We start from the raw sequence: 25858 nt of genomic DNA on the forward strand, positions 1-25858 counted from the left end.
TATATTGCATGAAAATGAAACTACAGATACAGGTCTAAAAAAGCAAATACTTCTAGGATATGAAGGCTGGAATGAAAATGAAGGTACAATGTAAACAAGGACTGATTTGCTGAAATGAATTTCCTTATGTTTTTTTACATGCATTACTGAGAAATACATTTGTGCTTTTGCTTTAAACTTTGAGTCTACGAACATAGTCTCCCTTAGGGATCCATTTGAAATTTAGTTTTAGGATCTACACCACTTAAAGCCGAGGTTGGGTGATAGGTGTGAGGGAGCTGTGCAGCCCAGTGAGACTGCACAGGCCAGCAGTAAAAAGTGAGTTGGACAGTGGTAATGATGAAGTGGAATGGAATGGGATGGGAAAAGGAGAGAGATGATGGTGCCAGCAGACTTGAGGGAGCGTTAGTGTAGAGATGTTGGGAGAGAGTCTCACTAAAGGTGATGGGAAAGGGTTTGCTTTCCTTTTTGCTCCAAAAGCTTTGCTTTCATTTGGTCTCCAAACAAACCCATTTTCTTCTTTCCAACACTGGGAGCTTAAGTCCAGTCTGTGCTGCAGCACAAACGCAAAAGCGTAGATCCTGTATAACATTTAGTGCCAGAGTAAGTGGGCATGCTGAAAGACTTTTGAGTGGAGGGGACTCATCAGAGTAAGTGAATAACTCTTTTTTGGCCTTACATTTTTACTAGAAGGAATGGGCCTCTTGTTGTACTGTGATGACCTTTATAGCTTGACAAACCAAGTAGTTCTTGAATTGCTTTAACCCCAGGATGGTATATGTGTATCATGTGTTGTGTTAATCCTGCAAGATCCGTCAAATATCCTGCTTTAGAAACAACATTACTTAAAGAATTGTAACATTTCCACACTTGGGCTTAATTAAGATGGGGTATAATCTGCTCTTGTAAAGTTCATTAATCAGTGCTAGGTTCAGGTTTAGATTTGTAGTGCCAGAAGTGCCAGTTGGAAGGTCATAGAAGGGACCTGTCTTCAAAATCAGCAATTATTAGTAGAATTTGAACATGATTGCAGAAGTGCCTATTGATACTCCTCCCATTATACGCATATCAAACAGAAATTAGATTTATAGTCAGAATGTTTCCTGAAGGCTGTTTTTGCATACTTTGAGGGTTGTAACTTTGGGCTGCTTTTTGGGCTTATAGTAGTGTTTGTGGGCTTAATTTAGGCTTGAACACGGACAGCTTTGGGCTTGGGACAGATCTCAAAATCTTGCAATACTGCTTGGGAAGCTGCAGTAGAACACAAGGGAATCAACTGATAGGCTGCTCCTGTTGGAAGTATATGATTTACTGAGAAGGTCAGACTTCATTTTCATATTGCTGAGAAAGATAGTTGTAATATACAGAAAATATGCTCTAATTTTAGCTTCTGGAGCACCTTCCATAACCTCTATGGGAAAATCATGAGGAAACTGTTTCCTCTCAAACATGATTCATGAAATCCCAACAGAAGGTTTTTTCACAGGTTAATATTACCTTTAGAATACACCATAATTCCTAAAATGAGTATCGTACACTCCACAAATGATTTATATTGTAACTAACGTTTTCCTTTTTGTGACTCTTAAAACCTGCCATTCACAACAATGCATTTCAGTGGGGTGCTATCATGTATATTTTTCCCAAGATGGTTGCCAACACTTCCTGATTGAAGTGTGGGCAGCTTAGGCTCTGCCCAGATATATACATTTGGTTTTCCTTTAATATCTCCAAACTACTGAACGGATGCATAGCAATTAACAAACAGGACTTACAGAAGACCTCCAGATCACAATCTGCCTCTTTGCCAAATTAGGTGTATTTCCGTCCAGCAGTCAGGCTGCAGGTGTGTCTAAAGACTCTATGGGAGTTAACATGGAATAAGTACTTTTTAACACCCCCCCCCCTTTTTCTAGGCCCCGCTTGACGGATCACTCTGAAATTTTCCATGCACAACAACAATCACTAGCATACTTTATTTGTAAACTTTCGTGAAGATTTGCAAACAGCACCAAAGATATAGTCAAATTAAAACTATAACAACTTACTGGCCACCACCAGTAGGATATATATATATATATATATATATATATATATATATATATATATATATATATATATATATATATAAAATCCTTTCATCAAATATCTTTAGGTTCTCAGGTGGTGAGGTAGTCAGACTCCTCCCGTAGTTCCTCCCATTGTTCACCTGACCGCTTACCCAACATTGAAACTCTACTTCTTTCTTCCAACAGGGCTGTGAGGTTTAATATAAGAAACAGACGTATATTGCCACTCAAAAGTCAGTTTGATAAGGTTAAAAACACTTGACAGACAATGGTGTCATCACAACTGTTTCATGGTAATTATAATATTTATTCAAAGTTGAAGTTGACTCCTCATCCGAAACTAGGTTTTGGCATAATTGCTTAACCTGTAGAAAACAACCAATATTAATTAGAGCAGCAAAAAGTGTGTATGTATATTTTTATTTTGAAGCCACACCCTTCAGTTTTATGAAGGACATTTGAAGCAGTTTCATCTGACTCAAGAGGAACATTAAGTAACAACCTGAGTATTTGAGCTTCATGATAGACTTATTAATCAGTTACTTCTGACTTGAGAGAGACATCTAGTAAATGTTTTATGGTCTGCTCCCTTATTAAAGACTTCAACCTGTGACCTCTGACTTGAGAGAAACATCTAGTAATGACTTAAGATACTGAAGCTATAAGAAAGACCTATGGAATTTTCCAGTGCTTGTTGTATATATAACTATTCTTCTGTGGATATTCTATGGTTCCTCTCTTTTTCTGCTACTCTTAATTGCTTTTCATCTTCTCACTTAATGTCTTCTTTTTCACTCAATCCCTTGTTTACAAACAGACGACTATTCCTTCCTAAAGCTCAACAGCCTAGAAATGCATTGGGGGATAAAAGGGAATCCTTTCCTTAGATAACTGGGAAACAAAAGAAATATATAACTTTCAGGTGCTCTTTCAACGACTGGGATTTTTTTAATACATCTGGTGTTGTCCTTCAGTGTTCTTTGGGGCGTCTATCAAAATAGGACCTATATGAGGTTCCTTTTCTCCTCTTATCTTTTACCCTTTCTCGTTTTACTAAGGAATAAATCTCAGTTCACCATGCTTTGGCCCCTTTCCCCGTTCTCTTGTCTGACTGCTGCCTGTCCTTGGCCCGTATGTGGGTTACTCAAGTGGGAGCAGGGAACCACTAGTCTACAGCACTTCAATCAATCAATCAATCAGTGCATTTATATAGCGCACTACTCACCCGGAGGGTCTCAAGGCGCTGGGGGAGGGGGGGTGTCCGCTACTGCTCGAACAGCCAGGTCTTGAGCTGTTTCCTGAAGGCGAGGTGGTCCTGGGTCAGGCGGAGGTGGGCCGGGAGGGAGTTTCAAGTCTTGGCGGCCAGGTAGGAGAAGGACCTTCCTCCAGTGGTGGCTCTTCGGATCCGGGGGACGGCGGCGAGGGCGTGGCTGGATGAACGAAGCTGGCGTGTGGGAGCATAGAAGTTGAGGCGGCTGTTGAGGTATGCTGGTCCTTGGTTGTGCAGGGCTTTGTGTGCGTGGGTGAGGAGACGGAAGTGTTGAAAATGGCTATGTATATGTACATAAGCGGCGTTCATTTGTGTTCACTGTACCCCTTGTTGTAAGCAGAACGGATATCGCTAAACACTGACTGTGTTATCCCGCCAGCATAGACCCATGCACACACGTACACTACAGCCATTTTAGACACCATGGCCTCTCTGCCCATCTGTCCCCGGCACCCCTCCCCGCGCGCACTGCTCATGCATCAGCCACAAGACCCTCTCCCTCTGCGTGACCCTGCTCTAGAAGTAGCACTCCTGCTTGACCCACACCCCCCATTTCCTCCCAAGAACACCCTTCCCCTCAGCTGACAACCCCCCCCCCCCGGCTGCGCTTGGCCTCTCGACCCGGTCCCAAGTCCTAAGACCAAGCCTCGTGGATGTACATCCCCCTTTTCCCTGCCCAGCATAACAAAACCGTGATACACCAACCGAAGTGTCCGACCTTATCACCTGACCAACCTTTGACCTGATCATCCCCTCCTGCCCTCGTGTCCTGTAGGAATGTCCGGCTGAGAGATCACAATCTCTCTTGTTACATTCAGGAGGGGAGGATGCCATCTGAGCGACTGGTATGGGAATAGGCCTGAAGCTGGAATTCCAAGCATGCCTTTTTCTACTTCAAAGCGTCTTTATTGTAATAAGGAATGTTTGTGCATCATAAACATGTGTATAAAAGACGAAGCCTCAGAGAACTTGTTAGAGCACCTCCTGAAGACACTATGCGAGTGTCCAAAATGACAGGCTCTCCTCATGAGAAATAAAACTCTATTCTTGTCTTCCTGCTTCCAGCGCCCGTCTCTTTATTTGGTAATTGTTCAAGATGGAAACTAAGAGGCGTCCTGCGCCAGCAGCCTGGGCATCAGGTGCGTTATGGGCTGACTTTTCCTCAATTGGCGCCCCAACGCGGGGTCCATCAGCGACATAAGGTCCGGTAAGAGAGGTCCAGACGATGGGGTGAACATCTAAACGATTGGAGTATACCTGCCTTGAGAGGGCCCTCGTCCGGCTGCCGATTGAATGAACTTCACCAATTCTGAACGGACCTCTCTCAAGTGACCTACTGTCCTGACTGGAATCCCACAGGAATGCTGCGGTAAAAACATGGAGAAAGAGAACGATGGGGCGCTGGAAAAAGGAAGGCGAAGAATTGCCCACATGGTCCGGTCCGGGTAAGGTTAAGTAGGACGTCTTTACGTCCGATTGGTAGGATGGCTTTATCCATCTAATTGATTGATTGATTGATTGTTTTGGAATCAGTATTTAAAATACTGGTATTGTTCATTGATTGGTTCATTTAGCCTCGTTTGCTACTTGAAGTATTGGTTCTCTTTGAGACATTCTCTGTTTGCAAACAGCGACGAATAGGAACGTTCCTCTCTCTTTGCAAATAGTGAAGGATAGGTAATGCGGACTTTTGTCCCCCGTTGTAATCCGTCATGCCTATTTTTCTCCCCACTGATTGATTGGTTGCTCTGTTGCTCTTTGAGACATTCGCTGTCTACAAACGGGGAAGAATAGGAATATTCTGTCTCCCCTTGCAGATAGTGAAGGGTAGGTAATGCAGACTTTTGTCCCTGTTGTAATCCGTCATGCCTATCTTTCTCCCCATTGATTGTTTGTTATCGATTTTTGTCGATTATTGCTCTTTGAGATATTCCCTGTCTACAAACAGGGAGGAATAGAAATATTCTGCCACCCCCTTTGCAGATAGTGATGGATAGGTAATGCAGACTTTTGTCCCCGTTGTAATCCGTCATGCCTGTTTTTCTCCCCACTGATTGATTGATTGTCTGGACATTTATTGTTCAAGGAATAGTTCTTTTGAGGCATTCTCTGTTTGCAAATAACGTGGAATAGAAATGTTCTGTCTAGTCTTTGCAAGTAATGAAGGGTAGGTAATGCGGACCTTTGTCCCCCGTTGTAATCTGTCATGCCTATCTACTCCCCACTGATTGGTAAACCAGTTCCACCCGGACCATTTATTAGAGGTAGGTCATCTGGCTCGGCCAGGAGGGCACCCCTAATACAAAAGGACAAATATAAAAAATAAAAAAAATGTGGATTAGCCGCTGTATCGTGCTAGCAAATAAGAGAAAAAAATATATATATAAAAATCGTTCGGGAAAAGAAAAGGAATCGAGTGAAATCAGTAGGCCGCTGACGAGATCTCTTTTTAACCTCGCTGAAATAGAAACATAGGGAACAACCCCTCAGGAGATATGAAACTGGTGAGGAAAGCCGAACTCAACGCTATGACTTCGACACAGCTTGGCTCCACCACCCACCCCGCCCAATTAACGACAAACCTTAGGCGAATAATAGAAAATATACAACACTATAGCGAAGTAACAGGTGAACACGTTTTATTTTTATTAAGAAACAAAAAAACATTCAAAGCAACTATTTACATGACAAACGGCTGCAACAACAAATGAAACCCACAATGCATTTCGCCGTCTGCCTGACGCCGTTCCAGTCCTTCCTTCCCCAAAATAGCAATGTTGGGCTACTTTGGGCTACTTTCTAGTAGTTTTTGGGCGTTTTAAAGTCTACAAAAACCGTCAGGGGCGGCCTGGGGTGGAGGGACCACTACGCGAATAGCCCGAAGGCGGCACCACGCGCCAAGACCTGTCCCCCGGATGAACCAAGGGACCCGTTCCTGGGGCCGGGGCGAAGAAGCGTCCGGCCGCCATCGGCTGTAGGCCCGGCCCGAAACGTGCCAGGCGTCCCCACTTCTTCAATAATGGCTGCGACAACACTGGGGGGGGATGTCTTGCACATGCCTCTGACCCCCCCCTCGTCCTCATCGCCTGGTCCGGCCATAACAAATGTCAAGCGAGACGCCGTGGGGTGCACCGGGAGGGAGAGGCGGCGCGAACGAGCCTCTCCCACCTCCCCAGGTGAAGGCTCCCCAGCTGCACCCCCAACGCTCCTCGCACCCGGAAAAGGGTTCGTCCACTCTTGCGGTGCAGCGACGCTCCACTCACCCAGCAGGGTCTCGTCCACTGTGGCGGTGCTGCGACGCCTCGCCCGACAGGTTGAAGCCCGTCTGCTCATTTAACCCCGCGATTGCCGGTAGCTGCCGAACTCTCAAAATGGCGGTCGACCCTGCAAGAGCGGGCCCAGCATGAAGGAATGGCCTGGTTGCTTGTTGATTAAGAAACGAGTCCCACCATCATAAAAGTTCTCCTCGACCTTGAAGATTCTATAGGAGCCGCGGGGGTCCCCGACTCCCGCAGATACCCCCGATGGGGAATGACTGCCATGATTGCCCGCGGAACGATGAAAATGTAGCCGCAGGACGTCGGCGCTCCCATGCTGACGCCAGCCTCAATTTGAATGACTAAAATCCTGCAGACTACAGTTCGGATCAGTTCCGGCGAAAAACCCAGTATGACCCAGTAGGGAAAAATGTTGCCTCCCTCCCCCCTCTTTTGACTGATGGTTCATACTGCCGATCCTTTCTGTTGCCCTTTAACTGAACTTTTTGGACTGCCGAAAGAGGCTCTGGGCCAACCACGAGTTGGTAGAGGTTTTGACTATGCCTGGATCTGACTGGCTGCACCCAAAATGGCGCTGGTACAAATGAAACTTTCAACTCTTTGTTGTACCCCGATTGCTCAGCCTTGATGTCATGAAATATGTATACAGTTTTTAAAAACAATGAATTGATATGGGATGGGTACTGATTATGTGTTTGGACAATGAATTGAAGTGAGATGGGTGCTGATTGAACCTTCGGACAATGAATTGTTGTTAAGTTTGGCGCATCATGATTATTGAAAGTTCAAAATTCAACACTTATGATACTTGCTCACATTGAAGTTTCGATATGATTTTATTGCACTTGTCGCACTTTTATTATGAAATCAACGACCACCGACTCCATTAGGTTTTCCACTAATAAGTATCCCCACCTGTACAGTTCTGGCCGGCCCACGGGGTTGTAGGCCCGTATCTATGCACCGACATTTTTTATTAAAGATTTTTGGAGAGAAACGTACGTAGTTGTCACGTGTAAATTAGTGAGTTTCGAATACATGACCACTGTTTCCGATATAACTGAATTACAGGTGAAATGGCTCAGCTCGATTAGTTAAGGGTTAAAAAAGTATAGTACGCAGAAATATTGCAAATATGAATGGTCCAGGTTTTTGTTGTATGTACTTTGCAAATTTTTGTACAGCCTAAAGCAACTGCTAAAAGACCCTGGAATTCAGCCTATATTTATATGCTACCTGTATCAGGAAAATTGTGCTAAAAATACCCCTAAGTCGCCCCGAAGGAGTGCCACCTGGCCTCCCTACATACGATCCGTAATATCACACCTGGGTGACCTATGCTATCCCCCGTTTTCCAACAATCATCTCTCCCACACTAAAAGGTCCATCTGGGCTTAAATGCCGAGTTGGCAAGGACTGCGTTCCGTGGAGATAGGCCGAGTATGTAGTAAGTAAAAGCCTTTTCGGGTTTATGCGCGCAGATGTGTTTTTAAATGCTGCCCCCGCCCCTCCTTCTTTTTCCCTCTTTCTGCAGGTCACATTGGAACGTCGATTAAAATACGAAAAAGAAAATGGTGATCTAGCGGACGAAGAGATAGGGAAAAAGGGGTTCGATTATGGTACCTACACACGATGAGCGAACAATACCCTGAACTTAGCGCTTGAAAGGACAGCCTGAAACGAAAAAAATACAAAATGTGACTTCGCTTGGCACCCCGAATAATACAACCAAAAATGACGTGCACTTATGATTAAGCATTCTACACTTAACTAAATAGGGAAAGTTTAAAAGAATATTCTGAGGTGAGGTTTACTCTAGTACCCTCCGTTTGGAGGACTCGGAATGTTGTCAGTGTTTAGAAATTACTACATCCTTTCCACACCCTCATGGACCGGAAACTCAGAGCTGCCCTATTGTTCTCCCAACTGACAACCACTGTTGCCTCAGCCTGGAAACACATCAGCCCGACCAGGTTACTTCTTGACTGGTTGCCAAAGGCGTAAGTGTGTACAACCACAAAGACCAGTAAAGGCAGCCGACAATAAAAGGAAAGAAAAGGGTAAAAAGAGCTTTGGATGCTAAGGATGCGCAGCATACAGGAAGAGATCATTATGGCCAATACCGGTTGTATGTCTTGTCTTGGATTTTTGTATATAATACATGTACTGTCTCCCTCACCTGAGTATGTGTGTACGTAATGTATGGATCTACGTCATCCCTCTGCCTGTGTTTCCGTATTACTTAACCCCTGTTGTTCTGTGTTGTGCGCGCACTGAATGACCCATTATTGTACACGTCTCTCTCTCTCTCTCTCTCTCTCTCTCTCTTTCTATGTCATACGTGTACCGAATGGACCATTTAGAGTGCGCGCTCTCTCTCTCTCTCTCTCTCTCTCTCTCTCTCTCTCTCTCTCTCTCTCTCTCTCTCTCTCTCTCTCTCTCTCTCTCTCTCAAAAACCTAATTGGGTCTCCTCGAACAACAAAGGTGTTCGGCAAAATTGACAGGAACTAAAACGATTGTGACTTGCCATATTACTACCTCTCCTTTCTGCAAAACGATAGAACCCGAGTTGGTAATGAAGGAAAGGACAGGTAAGACGACTGATGTCCCCTAATCTGGCCTTTTCATAGGGGGACTATAACGTCAATGGTCTTCTGTTTTCCAGCTCGTTAGAAATACAATTCCCACTGCCCAGATTACCTCACCCCTCTGCACTTAAGTGCGGATGTCCAAAGTGCCCCCCCGGTTCTCCCGATTGACCCCAGCTCCCTGTCCAAAGCGTCCCCGCTTCCCCCGATTGACCCCAGCTTCATGTCAGCTACCCTCGAAGCGTAATTGATGACCTTGATTAACGGTCATTCCCCAAGAAAGGCATGTTTAACATCTGCCCCCCCCCTCCTCCTTCTTCCTGACGATAACGCTCCTGCTTGCAAGAGTTAGCCGACCCCGAAGGGAAATGTAAGATTGTCGATACTTGGGTTAAAAAGAAAAAGGGCGAGTCTCTACATAAGGACTCGATTTTGAGTTTGATATAATACACTGTGTATAAAGGTCCAATTTCTCTCCACATACGTCACGAATGAACGCCAAACAGGTTTATGAATTCAATGGTAATGCCCTCTTACATACTCCATAAGTGATGACTTCTGACTGTGACCGATGACTTATCACCCACCCACATAGGATTGGGGACGGAATTGAGATGTATAAATGTCTTCTCCTGCCAGTTTTTCTAAAACTTGTTTTGTACCCATTCAAAGATACAATCACCGGAGGAGAGGAGCTGGACGTGACGCACAGCCTGGCCACAGATCATGGAGCAAGTGTGACCTCAGCCAAAGGTGGAGCCACAGAGCAATGAGACGCGGGACGAGGCACCATTCTCAAACTCGGCAGATGAAGGAATGAAGGGCCGCCTTGAAGCCCTCGATTTGCTGACCCACTCGTGCCTGAAGTCCCCGTCCCTCTTTGCCCGACTGATGGGCCTGCCTGCTCGCCATCCTTTGCTCCTTGTGGTCCCTTGGTGTGCTCAAAGATCTGATCCCACTCCGCCCTCTCTTCCCTTGATTATTCAACAACATCACCCTTTTCGCATAACTTTTGACTATAGAATAAGGTTTTTGCCACGAAAGAAGAAAGACACGCAGGTGCCCAGCATGAGGCACCCCTAAGAAGATCAGTTAGGAAACAGGACTGTGATCTAACAGCAGAGGACTGATCGCACCCTGCAACGCGTAAGGATGAATACGAGCTGGACCTATAGCTCCACCGCCGGTGCTCAACAGCGCCAACAAAAGAAGACGGACTCTGTTAAAAAGACATTGTGACGAAAACCCCCTTCCTGAACTTTCTACCCACCCCTTGACTAAGTGCTTGTATCGAATTGAATACTCTGTTAAAAAGACATTGTGACGAAAACCCCCTTCCTGAACTTTCTACCCACCCCTTGACTAAGTGCTTGTATCGAATTGAATCCCTCCTTCAACAATTTTGTATTGCTTTCAAAAATGTTTAATCGGTCACTCATGTATTTAGTTTTCCAAAAGTCTCTTATTGCACTGATAAGACCCGATGGTATCAGAGTACTTTTACTGTATGTTGATGTCACCGGAGAGAAAGTCTGGACTTGATTCTATAATGTTTCAGAACATTTTTTCTGATTGACTCCAACTAAGTATTATGCCGATCTCTAGACTTGTATGAATAACCCAACAAATGAAAAATCATATGTACCGCATTCCGCCAATCGTATCGACTGTTTAGAACTGAACTAGCTTATGTAAAAAAGCGGCGACTGTTGAAAATGGCAATGTATATGTACATAAGCGGCGTTTATTTGTGTTCACTGTACCCCTTGTTGTAAGCAGAACGGATATCGCTAAACACTGACTGTGTTATCCCGCCAGCATAGACCCATGCACACACGTACACGACAGCCATTTTAGACACCATGGCCTCTCTGCCCATCTGTCCCCGGCACCCCTCCCTGCGCGCACTGCTCATGCATCAGCCACAAGACCCTCTCCCTCTGCGTGACCCTGCTCTAGAAGTAGCACTCCTGCTTGACCCACACCCCCCATTTCCTCCCAAGAACACCCTTCCCCTCAGCTGACAACCCCCCCCCCCCGGCTGCGCTTGGCCTCTCGACCCGGTCCCAAGTTCTAAGACCAAGCCTCGTGGATGTACATCCCCCTTTTCCCTGCCCAGCATAACAAAACCGTGATACACCAACCGAAGTGTCCGACCTTATCACCTGACCAACCTTTGACCTGATCATCCCCTCCTGCCCTCGTGTCCTGTAGGAATGTCCGGCTGAGAGATCACAATCTCTCTTGTTACATTCAGGAGGGGAGGATGACATCTGAGCGACTGGTATGGGAATAGGCCTGAAGCTGGGATTCCAAGCATGCCTTTTTCTACTTCAAAGCGTCTTTATTGTAATAAGGAATGTTTGTGCATCATAAACATGTGTATAAAAGACGAAGCCTCAGAGAACTTGTTAGAGCACCTCCTGAAGACACTATGCGAGTGTCCGAAATGACAGGCTCTCCTCATGAGAAATAAAACTCTATTCTTGTCTTCCTGCTTCCAGGGCCCGTCTCTTTATTTGGTAATTGTTCAAGATGGAAACTAAGAGGCGTCCTGCGCCAGCAGCCTGGGCATCAGGTGCGTTATGGGCTGACTTTTCCTCAGAAGGTGATTCTTTTGTTGACCGGGAGCCAGTGTAGATCTCTCAGGTGTCCGGAGATGTGGCTGCGACGGGGGATGTCCAGGATGAGTCGTGCTGAGGCGTTCTGGATCTGCTGGAGTCTCTTCTGGAGTTTGGTGGTGGATCCGGCGTAGAGGGAGTTGCCGTAGTCCAGACGGCTGGTGACGAGGGCCTGGGTGACCATCTTCCTGGTCTCAGTGGGGATCCACAGGAAGATCTTACGTAGCATGCGCAGGATGTTGAAGCACGATGAGGAGACGGCGTTGACTTGTCTGGACATGGAGAGGGAGGAGACCAGGATGAAGCCCAGGTTGCATGCGTGGTCTGTTGGTTTGGGTGCGCTGCCCAGGGCGGGGGGCCACAAGGAGTCGTCCCAGGCGGAGGGTGAGGATCCCAGGATGAGGACTTCCGTCTTGTCCGAGTTCAGTTTCAGGCGGCTGTTCATTATCCACTTGGCTACTTCTGTCATCCCTTCGTGCAGGTTGGCTCTGGCGGTTGCGGGGTCGTTGGTGAGGGAGAGGATCAGCTGGGTGTCGTCGGCGTAGGAGATGATGTTGAGGTTGTGTTGGCGTGCGATGGCCGCCAGGGGGCTCATGTAGACGTTGAAGAGGGTTGGGCTGAGCGAGGAGCCTTGGGGAACGCCGCAGATGACTTTGGTGGCTTCTAATCTGAACGGGGTAGGCGGACACTCTGTGTCCTTCCGGCTAGGAACGAGATGATCCATTCCAGTGCCTTCTCCTGGATTCCAACGTTGCTGAGGCGCTGCACTAGGGTGCGGTGGCAGACAGTGTCGAAGGCCGCGGAGAGGTCTAGGAGGATGAGGGCCGCTGTTTCCCCGTTGTCGAGCAGGGCTTGGATGCCATCGGTGGCTGCGATCAGGGCGGTCTCGGTGCTGTGGTTGGCCCGGAAGCCATACTGCGAGAGGTCGAGGGATCCGTTCGTCCCGAGGAAGGCGGCCAGCTGCTTGTTGACGGTCTTCTCGATGACTTTTGCAGGAAACGGGAGCAGCGAGATGGGGCGGTAGTTCTTGAGGTCGGTGGGGTCGGCTGATGGCTTCTTTAGTAGAGCGCTGAGTTCGGCGTGCTTCCAGCTCTCCGGGAAGGTAGCGATGTTGAAGGAGGTGTTGATGATGTCCCGCAGGTGTGGTGCGATGACAGCGTCGGCCTTGTTGAAGACGTGGTGAGGGCAGGGGTCGGTCGGAGATTCAGAGTGGATGGAGTTCATCGTGCGGATGGTGTCTTCGGTGCTGATCGGGGTCCAGGTGCGAGGGTGGTGGTGGGGGGCGGTGGTTCAGTCGTGGCGTGCGTCGGTTGGGTGCTGAAGCTGTTGTGTATGTGCGCGATCTTGTTGTGGAAGTAGGAGGCCAGGGAGTTGCAGAGGTCTTGTGAAGGGGTGATGTCGTTGTTTCCGGCGTTGGGGTTGGAGAGCTCTTTGACGATGTTGAAGAGTTCCTTGCTGTTGTGTGCGTTGTTGTCCAGTCGTTCCTTGAATGCAGACTTCTTGGTGGTGTGGATCAGTTGGTGGTGTTTTTGGGTGGCGATCTTGAGGGCAGTCATGTTGTCCGGTGTTGTGTCTCTGCGCCAGGCTTTCTCGAGGTCTCGGCAGTTCTTCTTGGAGTTCTTGAGTTCCTCGGTGAACCATGGTGCTTTCTTGCTGCAGGGTCTGTTGGCGGGGTCTTTAGAGGGGCGAGGTCGTCTGCGCAGTCGCTGATCCACTTTGCGAGGTTGGTGGCCGCCTGGCTTGGGTTTGTTGTGCTGGTGGGAGGGTTCATGCTCAGGGAGGTCGCGAGCTGGTCGGCTGTGATCTTGTTCCAGCTTCTGCGTGCAACCTGTTGCTGGTGGTGATGGATCGTGTTCCTTCTGAAGCTGAAGTGGACGCAGCTGTGGTTCGTCCAGTGGAGTCCGGTGGCGTGGCTGAAGGTGATGTCCTTGCTGGATGAGAACACGGGGTCGAGTGTGTGTCCGGCGTAGTGGGTGGGGGTGGTCACCAGCTGCTTGAGACCGAGGGTGGTGAGGTTGTCCAGCAGGGTGGTGGTGTTGCGGTCGTTGATGTTCTCCAGGTGGAAGTTGAGGTCCCCGAGGAGGATGTAGTCAGCGGAGGGGAGGGCGTGCGGGCTGATGAAGTCGGCGATGTCTTCGCTGAATTGTGTGCGTGGTCCCGGGGGTCTGTAGATGAGGGTGCCTCTGAGGGTGGTCCTGGGGTTGATGTGGATCTGGAAGTGCAGGTGTTCGGCGGGTGCGAGGGTGACGTCGGAGTTGGTCGTGATGCGGATGGTGTTTCTGTGGATGATGGCGATGCCTCCTCCTGTCTGGTTGGCGCGGTCCCTCCGGATGATCTTGTAGCCGTCCGGGATGGCGATGGCGATGTCGGGTGCTGAGGAGGCGTTCATCCAGGTTTCTGTGAGGAAGGCCACGTCTGGGGTTGTGGCGTCGAGCAGGTCCCAGAGCTCGACGGCGTGTCTGTGGATGGAGCGGGTGTTCAGCAGGATGCACTTGAGGTGGTTGCTGCTGGTGCTCGGCTTGATCGGAGCTGGTGTAGTGCAGGTCCGGATGCAGGTGAACTTGCAGGAATGGCAGCAGAAGGGTCCGTGGGTGCGTCTCGGGGTGGCCCGATAGCAGTTCGGGCTTCGACCGGCGTTGAGTGCGTAGAGTTCTGTGGCGTCGTAGGTCCGGCGAGTGGGTTCGTGATTGCGGTAGCCAGGGGTCCTGGCACTGGGCGCGGTCCAGGCGCGGACGGGTGCAGACGGGCTTACCTTTGGCGCACCTTCGGCGCACAATCGGCGCGCCCGCTGCGCGTCACCGAGCCAAGTGGGAGGGAGGGAGGAGCTGGGAGGCGGGAGCGGGGAGGGTACAGAAGAGAAGGGGGGCGTGTCCGTGAACATGGCGGCGGGAAGCGGGGAGCGGGGCGGGGGGCACAGGGGCACAAGTTACAGGGGCACAAGTAGCAAAAAACGACACGGAAGATACAAGTACAGAAAAAAACAGATTCCCAAGGGGGGAAAAACGGCAGAAAATACAGGGGTGGAAATAAGTGTTAGCATGAGGGGAGAAAAACAAACAAACAGTCAGTGCAGTCAATGCGATCCCGCTGGGGCAGCGGGGGGCGGGGTCGTGGCGGCAGGCTCAGCGAGGCTGAGTGCAGCAGCGGGATGAAGGGGCACACGCTGCAGCTGGTGGCCGTGCGGTGCGGGGGTGTCCTGGGAGCACTTTCTGGGTCCTACTTGGTGGCGCTTCAGTAGTTTCTTTTTTTTTGTTAAATGTAGTGCCCTCCCAGTGAGTGCCTGCACTCGAGTCTGCTTTCTTCACTGCTGTACCTCCTGTCTTTGGCATCGCCTCGCCTCCTGGCTTTCACATTGCCCTCTTTCTGATGACTTCCTGCTCCACCACCCAAGATCTGCATTGTCTTCCAATTTAGGATGACTCATCTATTGTTCCTCCCCTTCTATAGTCAGGTTCCTCCCTTATTTCCTCCCATTGTGTACCTGACCTTTCTGTCTCCTTCAGTTCCTGGTTCTGCTAAGCTAGGGAACCACTATAAGCAATCCCGTCACGATCTGACAGACACGAAGGGGAGGGAGGTATTCTCTGTAACCTATACATTGTCTTCAGAATGATTGCTCCAGTTTTATTGCAAACAGAACATTAGTCAGTGTAATAAATTAGTAATCTTAGAAAGTAGATTTATTAGTACTAATATAGCTTACTCTAATATGGCACTATAACTGCAATATCAATTTCATAGGTATCCTTTGGGGTTGTTTTTTGTTCTGTTGACAATGGCAACAGCAGCTGAATAATGTTGTCTTAGGGTGATTTACTGTATTCACAAACGACGTGTGTGTGTGTATGTGTATATATATATATATATATATATATATATATAATTCCGCAAATTGCCCTAAGCATTAAGAAGGCACACTCCATGCTCAGCCATCCGGCCTAATTGTGCTGTTTGCATATTCGCTCTCTGGTTTTTGGTTACCATAGCCGACGCGTTTCGGGGCTCAGGGCCCCTTCTTCCTGGGCTTGAATAGAAAACTCAAAGCCTGCATTACGTTGTCACTGGCTTTATTCAACCACACCCCCGCCTCACGTGGCCATATAGTAGTACAATGTTCCTCGGGGCATTGTGGGGCATGTAGTTCACCATGCAGGTAAGTATTCCGCTTTAAGTAAGTTCGAGTGTGCTATTCAAAATTATAAATCCATTCTTTACTCTGAGTGAGTGCCAGTGAGAGATGTTGCAAACCTTATCATGCATCTTGGAGCATGGCGCTGATCAAAGTTCAGTAGAATTCTGAGCTGCAGCTCCGTGCAGCCGGTGGAGGGCGTATCCCCCAGCTGCCGATGGTGCTCTTCTCCACGGCTGGGCCGCCGTGTTTTGACATGTAATTCCGCAAATTGCCCTAAGCATTAAGAAGGCACACTCCATGCTCAGCCATCCGGCCTAATTGTGCTGTTTGCATATTCGCTCTCTGGTTTTTGGTTACCATAGCCGACGCGTTTCGGGGCTCAGGGCCCCTTCTTCCTGGGCTTGAATAGAAAACTCAAAGCCTGCATTACGTTGTCACTGGCTTTATTCAACCACACCCCCGCCTCACGTGGCCATATAGTAGTACAATGTTCCTCGGGGCATTGTGGGGCATGTAGTTCACCATGCAGGTAAGTATTCCGCTTTAAGTAAGTTCGAGTGTGCTATTCAAAATTATAAATCCATTCTTTACTCTGAGTGAGTGCCAGTGAGAGATGTTGCAAACCTTATCATGCATCTTGGAGCATGGCGCTGATCAAAGTTCAGTAGAATTCTGAGCTGCAGCTCCGTGCAGCCGGTGGAGGGCGTATCCCCCAGCTGCCGATGGTGCTCTTCTCCACGGCTGGGCCGCCGTGTTTTGACATGTAATTCCGCAAATTGCCCTAAGCATTAAGAAGGCACACTCCATGCTCAGCCATCCGGCCTAATTGTGCTGTTTGCATATTCGCTCTCTGGTTTTTGGTTACCATAGCCGACGCGTTTCGGGGCTCAGGGCCCCTTCTTCCTGGGCTTGAATAGAAAACTCAAAGCCTGCATTACGTTGTCACTGGCTTTATTCAACCACACCCCCGCCTCACGTGGCCATATAGTAGTACAATGTTCCTCGGGGCATTGTGGGGCATGTAGTTCACCATGCAGGTAAGTATTCCGCTTTAAGTAAGTTCGAGTGTGCTATTCAAAATTATAAATCCATTCTTTACTCTGAGTGAGTGCCAGTGAGAGATGTTGCAAACCTTATCATGCATCTTGGAGCATGGCGCTGATCAAAGTTCAGTAGAATTCTGAGCTGCAGCTCCGTGCAGCCGGTGGAGGGCGTATCCCCCAGCTGCCGATGGTGCTCTTCTCCATGGCTGGGCCGCCGTGTTTTGACATGTAATTCCGCAAATTGCCCTAAGCATTAAGAAGGCACACTCCATGCTCAGCCATCCGGCCTAATTGTGCTGTTTGCATATTCGCTCTCTGGTTTTTGGTTACCATAGCCGACGCGTTTCGGGGCTCAGGGCCCCTTCTTCCTGGGCTTGAATAGAAAACTCAAAGCCTGCATTACGTTGTCACTGGCTTTATTCAACCACACCCCCGCCTCACGTGGCCATATAGTAGTACAATGTTCCTCGGGGCATTGTGGGGCATGTAGTTCACCATGCAGGTAAGTATTCCCCTTTAAGTAAGTTCGAGTGTGCTATTTAAAATTATAAATCCATTCTTTACTCTGAGTGAGTGCCAGTGAGAGATGTTGCAAACCTTATCATGCATCTTGGAGCATGGCGCTGATCAAAGTTCAGTAGAATTCTGAGCTGCAGCTCCGTGCAGCCGGTGGAGGGCGTATCCCCCAGCTGCCGATGGTGCTCTTCTCCACGGCTGAGCCGCCGTGTTTTGACATGTAATTCCGCAAATTGCCCTAAGCATTAAGAAGGCACACTCCATGCTCAGCCATCCGGCCTAATTGTGCTGTTTGCATATTCGCTCTCTGGTTTTTGGTTACCATAGCCGACGCGTTTCGGGGCTCAGGGCCCCTTCTTCCTGGGCTTGAATAGAAAACTCAAAGCCTGCATTACGTTGTCACTGGCTTTATTCAACCACACCCCCGCCTCACGTGGCCATATAGTAGTACAATGTTCCTCGGGGCATTGTGGGGCATGTAGTTCACCATGCAGGTAAGTATTCCGCTTTAAGTAAGTTCGAGTGTGCTATTCAAAATTATAAATCCATTCTTTACTCTGAGTGAGTGCCAGTGAGAGATGTTGCAAACCTTATCATGCATTTTGGAGCATGGCGCTGATCAAAGTTCAGTAGAATTCTGAGCTGCAGCTCCGTGCAGCCGGTGGAGGGCGTATCCCCCAGCTGCCGATGGTGCTCTTCTCCACGGCTGGGCCGCCGTGTTTTGACATGTAATTCCGCAAATTGCCCTAAGCATTAAGAAGGCACACTCCATGCTCAGCCATCCGGCCTAATTGTGCTGTTTGCATATTCGCTCTCTGGTTTTTGGTTACCATAGCCGACGCGTTTCGGGGCTCAGGGCCCCTTCTTCCTGGGCTTGAATAGAAAACTCAAAGCCTGCATTACGTTGTCACTGGCTTTATTCAACCACACCCCCGCCTCACGTGGCCATATAGTAGTACAATGTTCCTCGGGGCATTGTGGGGCATGTAGTTCACCATGCAGGTAAGTATTCCGCTTTAAGTAAGTTCGAGTGTGCTATTCAAAATTATAAATCCATTCTTTACTCTGAGTGAGTGCCAGTGAGAGATGTTGCAAACCTTATCATGCATCTTGGAGCGTGGAGAGTAACACAACAGGTCACGCTTAATTTGTTTTGAATGTTTCAGCGTTTAGCGCGTAGAAATATGAGATTACAACCTAAAAACATGTTCAGCAGGTTTCTTTGCGACATTACGTTACATACAGGTTTAACGATACTGTTTCTTTATGTAACATAATGAATATACTAGCAGTAAAGAAAAGATCACATAGTACTCACTAGCATTAGAATCTGTTCAACTCCAGGCATCATAACGCACGTATTGACGGTGATTAAGTGGTTCAATCAGAAGGCCAAGTAGCATATTTTTATATCATTTACCTTAAAGATTTGATGGTTTTTCGTGTACTATTGATTTAATGTGTTTGTGCATTAGGATCAGACATGATTCAGGAATTGGTCGAACACAGTATGATATTGATTTATGTTTTGTAACACAATCTGAGATTGATGATTTATTAGCTTCTTGTTTGTGATTTATATAGACCCCTGAAGAAGGGTCCAGCCAGTGACCCGAAATACATTGGGCGATGATTTACGTGAAATGTATATAATGATTTGAACACATGAAGAATTTATGACAATTACGAAAATAAAGAAGATTAAACTTGCTATCAAGAATTTTTTATGGTTATTATGAAGAATTTCAAGTATTGATAAGAAACAAATAAAGTTCCCAGTAAGTAGTGCGCACATTCTACAGGGCAGGATACTCCTAACCAGACCAGTTGCCACTATATATATATATATATATATGCACATACACTAGCATTCTCACCTTCTCATTTTTATTGCTTTATGGTTTCTTTGTGTCTTTATAATAGTCTCTTCCCCTTTAATACCTGTGTTCTTTTATCCACATTCCTTTCCCTTTTAGAATGTTGTTAACAGAAGGAATTCATTGTTAGTCTGATCTCCCTGCTGTGCAGTACGCTGCGCTGTGGGTCCTGTAACCCCACTAACTTATATTTATAATAAATACAACTGTTACGAGCTCGATTTCCTCCGATTCCTGTTTCCATATTGCCACTTCCCCACACTACAATTTGGTACCAGGTGTGGGGTAGCAACCTGTTTTTCCATATAGCCGTGTGCCGCTTGATTCTGGAGGAACTGATTTAAAAGGACTGCCTTTCTTTTTAAAAATATAACGAAAGAAGGGGTTGCTCTGCCAAACTTTCATACGGGACCCACAGGCTTCCAGGTGCGGGCAGCTGCATTTTTATTAATTTTAAAAGGCCTTTCCCTCTCCTTAGGCCTCAACTGCCTCCTGCTTCGAAATCTTGATGCGATCTTCTCTGCATTGTTTGTCATGCGACCTTATCTTCGGATTGCTGTCTTTTCTTGTGCATTCCTTGTGCGTGTAGTTCCCATAGCAGCGTTGACTCGTCTCATTCTCGCATGCCTCCCTCTGCATACGTTGCCCTAGCAACTCCTCTGGCATTTTCCTGGTTGCTATAGTGACACTAGCAACCTCTCCGACATTGCCTGGGCTGTGGGAGCTCTGCACCAGCCCTTACTATAGAGACTCCAGCTACTGCCCTGATATTTTATCCTGGTTTACGACGTGCCATTCGCCTCTATTGAAGATCATTCTCCTTTTCTTGGTTATTGGAGATCACTCCGGCCGTCTTAATGTGTGCATATTGGCTGTGGGAACCCGCTTCAGCTTCCTACACTTCAACTTCGTCAAGCTCAGAGAGTGACAATCTTTCTGATTTTCTTTGATGCCTGCAACCTTCAAGAACCTTTACGTTTTTTCTTGGTGTCCATTTTACATTTGAACATTGCCTATATATTTTCCCACATTATTGTCTTTTATATTGTATTTTGCATTAATCTATTCCTTTTCAGGCATTTACTTATTCATTATTCTATTCTTGTTTACATGGCTACAACGGACAATGCAATTCATCCTCCACCATTTCTACAAAACCTGGTAATCCTGATATTAAATGGAAACAGTGGATTCACATTTTTGAAAACTACTTAATGGTTATTGATGGTTCAGGTTGCACTCCTGCAAAGAAACATTATTTACTCTACAACCATCTAGTCATCACTGCACAAAATATTTTTGATTATTTGCCCCCTCTCCTCTCACCTGGTGGTGATTGTGTTTGGAATGTTTACATTGAAGCCAAAGAAAGGCTTAAAAAAATAATTTTAAGAAGAACCTAATCTTCTCCTAGAGAGACAACGTTTTTCAGACGCAAGCAAGCTAACGATGAATCTGTTGAAGAATATGTAGCTGCTTTGCAGGTGTTAGTCTCAATATGTGATTTCCAGAATTGTGTTGATACATGTAGTAGAGATCAGTTTATTTTCAACTGTTTTTCAAAGAAAATGCAGGAAAGACCTCACTTGTAGGAATTCTTCACTTTCAGAGGCAATCGACATTGGTAAGAGCATTGAACGCTCTATTATTTCCTCTCAAGCTTTGTCCAGATAAAAAGGACATTTTCCATTGTCTTATGTTGCTGATACTTCTGAATGCGGTACCATTTCCACTATCAGGACAGGCAAATATAGGAACAGGCGCCTTGTTTGTTACCTTGTGGGTTTGAAACCCACATTGGTAACAACCCCTTCTGCCCTACCACAGGTAAAACAAATCCAAATGCAAGAAAATGGGACATTTTCAAGCAGTTTGTAGAACCCAGAGCACTGGTGAAAATGTCAGAATTCACAATCTTGATATACAACCTTTTTCTGACACCTCTAGTGATACTTCAGATCTTCCCAATTGTACTGAAACATTTCCTAACATCATTCTCACTATTGAAGAACCTCATGAGTCTATCAAAATAGAACGTCCCTTATGTCAAGCATTCATTGATGGCAAATCTCTTGAGATTAGTCCGACTCGGGAGCCCCATCACTATTTTGGCTGACACTACCTTTTTCTCCCTGTGGTCCGAGTCACTTATCTTACAAAGTCCAGATATTTCCCCCAAAGCTTTTGTAAAAAACATATAGATCTTTTAGGTTTCTTTTACATTACCTCACAAATTCTTGGTAAAAGCATTGATACTAAGATTTATGTTTCTGTTAAAGGTAGAGATTTGGTCGGTTGAAAAGACTTGGCCAAATTAGGCATCCATTTGAAACCTGGCCACAAGAATCACATTGTTTTGGGATATCCACCTCTTCTTTCTATCAACAACGCTGTCAATTTAAATGTCAAGGACGATGATCTTCTTTCTACTCTCAAGTCTAAGTTTTATTCTGTCTTTAGCGACAGAATGGGAACCATTAACCACTTGGCTGCTAAGGCACCTGATGAGCTTCCATTGACTTTCCATTGAAATCAATGGAAAGTCCATGACGAGTTACCCTTGTCATTAGCGCTGAAGTGGTTAAGAGTTTTGAACACACTATTAGATTAAAAAAGAATGCATTACCTGTCACTCACAAGGTTAGACCTGTTCCCATTAATGTCAGATCTGATCTAAAGAATCTTTTACTTAACCAAGGATGGCATAATTGTGCAAACTAACTCCTCTGAATGGATTTCTCCCATTGTTCTAGCTAAGAAGAGGAGCAGTGACCTTCGTCTTTGTGTGGATTTGAGGTCTTTAAACCACTTCATCATTGTGGATTGTCGTCCCCTACCTCATATTCAGGAAATGCTTGCCAACATTGGTCAATCAAAATATTTTCCGCCATTGATTTACACCCTGCATACCATCAGTTAGTCTTAAGTACTGAATCCCAAGAGCTCACTACATTTGTTTCACCTATTGGAGCCTATCAGCACTTAAGGCTACCTTTTGGCCTGGCCTCAGCGGACAGTTTTTTTCAAAAAGTAGTAGATGTTTTGTTCAAGGATGTCAGTCATGTTCAAACGTTCCAAGACGATATCCTAGTATTCACTGAAACTAAAGAACAACATTTAGAAACTTTGTATAATGTTTTTACTATTCTCAATGCTAGAGGAATTACCAATAAACTGAAGAAATTGACGTTTTTGGTTGAACAAATTGTTCACCTAGGTCATACAATAACACCTCAGGGCATTAAAACTAAGTTTTGTAATGTAGAGGCCATTGTCCAAGCACCTCCACCTCCTGATAAGGATGCTTTGAGATCTTTTCAAGGCCTATGCAAATATTATGCCTGATTTGTTCCTGATTATGCCTCCAATATTCAGCCCTTGAGGAGTTTGTTAAAAAAAGGCTCTAACTTTGATTGGAGTGAAGAATTCAGCACTGCTTTTACTAGAATCAAAGAGCTTGTAGCTAAAGCTCCCACTTTAAGCCCATTTATTCCTGGTCACAAATGCACTATTACTGTAGATGCCAGCTTGAAAGGTATTGGAGCAGTGTCTGGACAAAATATGAATAAAGAACTTACTGTTGCTTTCATTTAAAAAAGTTTGTCTGTTAAGGAAACCAAGTACAGTACTATTGAGAGGGAAGCTCTAGCATGTGTCTGGGCTGTCCATAAATTTAAAACTTACCTCTGGGCCAGTCATTTTGTTTTATTCACCGATCACAAACGTCTTGTCTATTGATTACTAGATGATGATTTGGGAAAGGCTTCTTCTCGTCTTGTACGTTTAGTATCCAAACTACCGGAATATAACTTCACCATCAAGCACATACAAGGTGATAAAAACTTCAGAGCGGACTGCCTTTCCCATTTACCCTTCCCTTCCACTGATGATTTTGAATGTGTGGTAGCAACCATTGATGCTCTATCCTCATCCAATGGGGTCATATCAGAGGATGATTTGGTACATACCACTACTCATGATACCATTCTTAAAAAAGTTTGCGATTACATCATAAAAGCGTGGCCTCCCTTTCGCAATTTACCAAATGATTTGAAGCCTTTTGCCCAAATTGCTTCTGAGTTATCTCTTGAAAATTACCTCTGTACTAGGAATGGTTGTTTTATTCCACTTTCATCTCTTAGAAAAAATCTCATTCAGTTTTCACATGAAGGTCATTTCGGTATTACTTCCACCTGTAAGAAAAAAGTTTCGTCGTTTGTAGAGTTATGTCTACAATGTGTCATTTCTGACAAGCATTGGAGAACCACCCAAAATCCCCTTCGTCCAGTTCCTTTACCTGAAAACCCTCGGACAAAGGTTGCATTGGATTTTGCTGGTCCTTTTAATCTCTTGCCCACCTGTTGTAGTTATTTATTGGTTCTTGTGGACTACTATTCCAAATGGATTTATTTTTCATTTTTCATTTGTTGAGTCAGCCACTACTCAATCTGTTTAAGTTTTCTGAAGGATGTTTTTTCATTGAAGGGCACTCCCAAGTAACTTGTAACCGACTTGACACCCATTTTGTTTCATCATCTATGAAAACTTTTCTCAATGATTGTGACAATAAACATATTCAAGTCGCTTTGTATAGGCAATTGGCTAATGGGCTAGTTGAGAGGGCTAACCGCTTCTTAAAAGAAGGTGTTCAAACAGCTCTATCTTCTGGTTTGAATGTTAAATTATATCTCAGTAAAAAACTTAATGCTGATCATACTTCTCCTCATTCAACAACTGGTTCTACTCCCTTTGAGTTATTGAGGGGTAGAAAGTGCAAATCTAAACTATTACCATCTTGGCTAGAACTGCAATCTGGTTTCACTAACAAAAGTGTTACTTCTGTTTCTTCTATGCGTAACAAGGCAACTTTGGCACAGTATTAAACAAAAACAATATTTCAACAATCTTAAACATGTTCATGACAAAGACTTTGCTGTAGGTTCAGGGGTCCTCATCAGAAAACCCCAGAGAATTAGAATAGGAGAGTCCATGATCACTCGCCCATGTAGAGTTGAGATAAAAATTCAGAGTGTGTTTTGTTGCAGAGAAGGGGGTGGTGGAAGAAGGGTAGACTTGTGCCCATTTCTCATCTACAAGCTAATATTTATAAGGAAACAGCAGTGCCATGTGATGAAAATGATTCTATTCTTCTTGAGTCTCATGGGAGTCCTCATCTCTCTCTGTCTGATTTCAACGATTCTTCTCATGCCTGTGATTTGAATGTTTCCCTAACATGCAATGATGTTTCTGCCTCTCTTTCACAGGTGTTGCCTACTAAAAGGATTTCAAAGTTACCTGCACATTTTAATGACTTTGCTATGACTTAAATTTTTGTAGGAAGTGAGATGATGTAGCATTCTCACCTTCTCATTTGTATTGCTTTATGGTTTCTTTGTATCTTTATTATAGTATTTTCCCCTTTAATCCCTGTGTTCCTTGTATCCACATTCCATTCCCTTTTAGAATTTTGTTAACAGAAGGAATTCATTGTTAGCCTAATCTCCCTCCTGTGCAGAATGCTGTGCTGTGGGTCCTGTAACCCCTTTAACTTATATTTATAATAAATACAACTGTCCCAGCCTTCGCTTTGCTCCGGTTCCTGTTTCCATATTGTCGCTTCCCCACACTACACGCACATACTGGCATACATATTCTTTCATTTGCTTTCGCATAAAAGGCTGCCCAAACCACTGTCAAATTTAATCTGATGCGCCGTGTTCTCTGGGGTTTCGTTCAATGTGGAGTGGTATCCTGCATCTGTTTTGTATATATAGACGCATTAATCAGATCACCTTCATTCTGCAACGTTTCTTGTTCTTTATTTAGTCACATCCCTGTCTTGTTAATAACAATATCATTTGTTAGAATTTTTGTTGTTGTTTTTATTGGGTTTTACACTTACAACATATAATCCATAAACTCAATAGACTGAACATGAAATTAATTTCTCTCAAGATTGTCATAATACAGCTATCCTATGTCATACATTTTCTTGAGAATGTTGACATTGCATCAAAATGCCGTTCAAATAAATTACCACAAATACCCATATGACGACTCAATGTACGTCATCTACAAAATGAAAAAATTGTGCTCGACCAATGAAGAGGCCAAAATTCAAAACAAAGTATTTAAATAATATGAGATTTCAAACCGTTGGTAGATCCCACTCCAGATCTAGGAGTCCATGAATTGTATAAAAGTGTTCAGAAGATGTTGTAGCCCCACAGCAGTCCGTGTGATCAGGACCGCAGCGTCTGCATACAAGAGGGCCGGTATGAACTTAGAACCCACTTTTGGAATGTCCCCACAAGAGGCTATCCGGGCTTCACCCAGTTTATTAATATATAGTGTGAATAGCCGGGGGGCTAAAATTCACCCCTGCATTACCCCTCTCTGGACCTCCCATGAATCTGACAAGCTGCCATTCTCATCATACCTCACTGAAGCCAATAGGTTAGAA

This window comes from Lissotriton helveticus, chromosome 3_2 (genome assembly GCF_964261635.1).
Source record: "Lissotriton helveticus chromosome 3_2, aLisHel1.1, whole genome shotgun sequence".
Taxonomy (NCBI): domain Eukaryota; kingdom Metazoa; phylum Chordata; class Amphibia; order Caudata; family Salamandridae; genus Lissotriton; species Lissotriton helveticus.